This window comes from Camelina sativa, chromosome 19, assembly GCF_000633955.1.
Source record: "Camelina sativa cultivar DH55 chromosome 19, Cs, whole genome shotgun sequence".
Lineage (NCBI taxonomy): Eukaryota > Viridiplantae > Streptophyta > Magnoliopsida > Brassicales > Brassicaceae > Camelina > Camelina sativa.
This window is the reverse complement of record NC_025703.1, coordinates 12,388,564-12,392,953: the sequence shown is the minus strand read 5'-3', so window position 1 is coordinate 12,392,953 and position 4,390 is coordinate 12,388,564. Positions and strand designations below refer to the sequence as shown.

Below are 4,390 nucleotides of genomic sequence, written 5' to 3'. Positions count from 1 at the left end.
GGATTCAGCAGCAGATCCAATCGGAACAGGCGTAGGTTTGAGACTCTCAGCAGCCAAGCCTTCTACCTGAGGAGAGGGAGTCTCAATTGCTACGGATGCTGGTACATTGGTTTTGGGACTTGTAGCAGCGACTATTTCCCCAGAATTTTCAGATCTAGGGTTTTCGATTGCTACCTCAACAGTAACCGGGTTACCTGTTTGGTAGGAATCGGAGGAATTGATGATGTTGGCTGAAATTTTGGGGGATTCAGGCAACGGATTGACTGGATTTGGAGCCGATGTAGCTCCGACTGAATTTGGGGATTTCCTTTGATAACTTCCTATTTTATTTATGCTACGTTTCCGGTCGTTTATCTTCCAAGGCAAAGGATTGGACTTCTTGTATATGTCGGTAGGCCTTTTTGCAGGTTGTTTATGATCCTTTGGAAGTTGTCTAGAACTTTCCATCAAATGAACCGGTCCTCTTAACAACCGGTTAAATATCATCAATAACCTTTTAGCTCTTTTAGACAACTAGTCACATGGTTTATCAACTGTCACACGTTGATTAGTCGATGAAATATTTTCATCCAACATTTAGTTATCAATACTATTATATATAGTATAAAAGATATGTGAAAGCATATGCTATGTTAAAATTTATTTGAGAATGAAAGAAAATGTATAAATGAAAAGTTATCATATAAAACACAACTTTATGGTGGTTATATAAAATATAAGCAAACGTAGAATACATATTTAAAGACGATTAAATTTTTCTATTATTATAATCATTCCGAAAATATTTAATTATATTAAAATCTAGAGAAATATTTTGAAACATAAAATTATGTATGTAAGAAATAATTTAGAGTGTATAGGAATAACGCTTGATATCGACATTTGAATTATTCAGATTCATCATAAATGAAAAAATATGTGTTAAAGAACAAAAATTTGATGGTTAACAAGGATAAATATATAAAGTTCAAAAACATGAACAGTTAAATAAACAAACCTGTTTGTGAAAAACATAACTATAAGTGAACCAAATATACTGAAAATACATTTTCAGATTCTTAAAAATAAAACAAAAAATTTACGAAATATTTCAATGGAAAAAAACACAACAATAAAATGCATTTATCAGATTATTATTGTTATATAGATTAATTTGATTTTGATGTAACTCCCCTCATTCTATTTTATGGAGTGTTCATCTAAATTTGTATAGGCACTCATATTATCTCATCTTGAAGATTTAGCAAAAGATCTTGGTCTACATCAACGAAGACGATCAGCTAGTTGCATGTGCAGTGGGGAGTGATTTTATTGAATTGACTCGATTTCACTGTTTGTATATTCTTTTGCGTAATAGCTTTATGACTCTCAAAATATTGTAACTTATTTAGGAATAAATAAATGTTAATAAGAGACTATCTTTTTAGTGTTCCCAGGCAATCAAATTACAATCTCTTTAGCGACTATCTTGAATTAACATTACTGTTCTACTACCTTATTTTTTTCTTCTTCGTTGTCGGCAACGCACCTCAATGTACTATTATAACTTTGGACCGACGGCGTAGATATTTTTCCATCGATGTTCTTATTTTAAATCTGTTGATTACGCTCCTTGAAGCATTTGTTTAAGGATGTGCCGGTTTTGTCTCCATACAATTGGTATGAGTATGTATATTTTCAAAAAAAAAAAAAAACTTCTTTTACTTGTTGACGCTTTGGTTCCTACTTGACATTTTCTATAAATTGTCTAGTCTTTATTTGTTCGTTTTTATTTTAGAATCACTATGTTCATATCACTAACCTAATATAATTCTTATCACTAAAAAAACATGGAAACAGGAAGGTTTAATCAACTTCACCTATCATGCCGAAGCAAACTCATCCTAGGAAATATAATTTGAATAATGAATTTGCCAAAACATATTTGCTAATGGTACCCATAAAGCAAGTCTCACGTAGATCTAGTTGATACTGTCACATAATTACATATATTAAAATTTTCATCTCTTTAGATAATGATCCCTTTTCTACTTAATTCTATCTCTCTTAAGAAATTCCCTATAACTGTTGACATTTGACAATTAAGAAACTCGAACGAATGTTTTGGTGTAAAACCCCACCTTCAACATTTAATGTGGTAGCATTATTATGCCAAAACAAGTTTAAATTTGGTTATTATCCAATGTTTAAATCATAACATTCTTCTTAGTTTTGTCCACATAATTTATATAAAATAAATGCTTAGTTCAACAACATTCAGGCTTAAACGAATAAGAAACGCAAAATGAAATCAACCGCAACTTTTTCAACTAACGTCAACCCAACCGACACAAGCCAAACAGTCTCCACGACAATCCAACTTCTATTCACTAGCTCTCCTTTTCCCATCAAACTTTATCTTTTTTTATCATGTCTAGCTACCAATTAGAAAAAAACATATGGTACATGTTTACTTGCTTTTTTGTTACGCAGACATGTCATAGAGATGACCGATAGATAATTAGATACTATGGCACACATTTTTCCATATACACAATCATGCTCATATCTAATTATTTTCCCGCATAATGCAATCTTTATATGTATACCGACAGAGCCATGACAACCCTTGTACAAATAAGGCATTTGTCTTGGGCTCCACCCATTATGCATAAAATTAGAGTCTCGGTTTTTCATCTTAGTTAGTGACATATGAGTGAAGATTTGAACATTGAATACAATGAGCACTTAAATTTATTTATTTTTGGTTATTTTCATCATTATAAGCTCCATGTTTTCATTTGATTATTATTTTATCTTCTACTGTGTGGTGACTGATTTTATTTTAAATAAAATTTAAACTAAAACCATCTTTGAGGCTGTATACCGATATCAAGAATATGACGTTCAAGAGGAGATTCGTATATAAGTTAGACATCTACATATATGTGTATATAGTTGTAAATGGCGAGTAATTACGTAAAAAGAACCAAATGGGAAAGAGAGTCTCTGTGTATTTATATTATATGTACAAGTGAGGAGAGAAAAAAACAGATATATGAACCCTTTGCAACAGAAATCATGCTGATAATTAAGAACTTTCTTCTTCGTTTTCGACCATGAGCATGAACATTCGATGTATATGAACCCTCCGAACCAAAAAGAGAGTAATGAAATGGATTCATCATTGTTTGAGTTGCAAAGTGTGTGGATGAGACTCCACGAGTATAGACCATAAAACATGCACATCTTCGTATGGACATGACTTTACGTCCTCGTATAATATGTATATCCCTCTTCCTGCACATTTTACATTTGTTTACATCAACACAAAGAAAATGCATATGTATACAAAACCAGAAAAATATATAGGCATATAGCAAAACTCATTTTCATAATTTGCCATCAGAAAGAGTACTATCCGATCCATAGAACCAAAAACGAAAGAGAGAAAGAGAGAGATCATACTCTTCTTTTGAGCAGAATTGACGCTAATCCATAGTTTCTTCAAGGGAGAGAAGAAAGAATGGAGCCACCCCATTTCTTATACAGTGCCTTTAAGGCTCTTGCAAAAAATGAAATATTAAGTACACTATCTTTATATATATAGAGAGATATAGATACAATTATATAAATAACCTAAGGACCCAACTCAAGAAACCAACCAATGACGGTACTCCACCTTGGATAATAAGTAATGCAGGCAGCCACATCAACGTGTTTTATATGTTCCTTTTTAAGTATGCCCCAAGCCACCATCTCCATCTTTCTCTCTCTTTTTTTTTTTTTTCTTTTTCTTTTTTTCTTTTATTGTTTACTCTATAAATTTGCTATTAAATAAGTTTTCAAATGCTTTTAACCGTGACACATGGATCCCATCTCGATTAAATGTGGTAGTTTATTAGATTTTTCTAGTAGTATTCATGAGTTTTGATGAAGTATAACGCAATATCAAGGAAGAATGATGAAACTGTGACTTAATGTTTTATTGTGATGGGGTCTCTTTGGTATTAGGTGTTTGTCAAACATCTCTCTTTTGAAGCTCACTTGTGCCTCAAGAACAATCCCATTTCACCTATCATGTTTTCTCTTCACACTTCTTCTTTCTGTATATATATATATGAATGAATTTAATTACCACCTTTATATAATCTCATTGTTATGCTTCATCGTTTAATTATGTCAACTCGTATGTCCAATATTGTAATGAATTAACAAATTGTCTAGCATGCATATATTTGTATATCCTGCTACATTTATAAACTAACGAGTACGTACTTTCATATGTGTTTAAAATACTATATTAGTTTTCATGTTAATACATGTTTAATGACCTACCGACTGTATTTTCTTTCTTTTTTTCTTTTTGGGGAAGTTCCTTTGACCTACAACTACAAGGGGTTTAATACTC

The 4,390-nt window shown here is 31.8% G+C and overlaps 1 pseudogene; it reads right to left on the bottom strand.

Moving 5' to 3' along the window:
- On the bottom strand, positions 2,881-3,595 carry LOC104766139 (annotated as a pseudogene).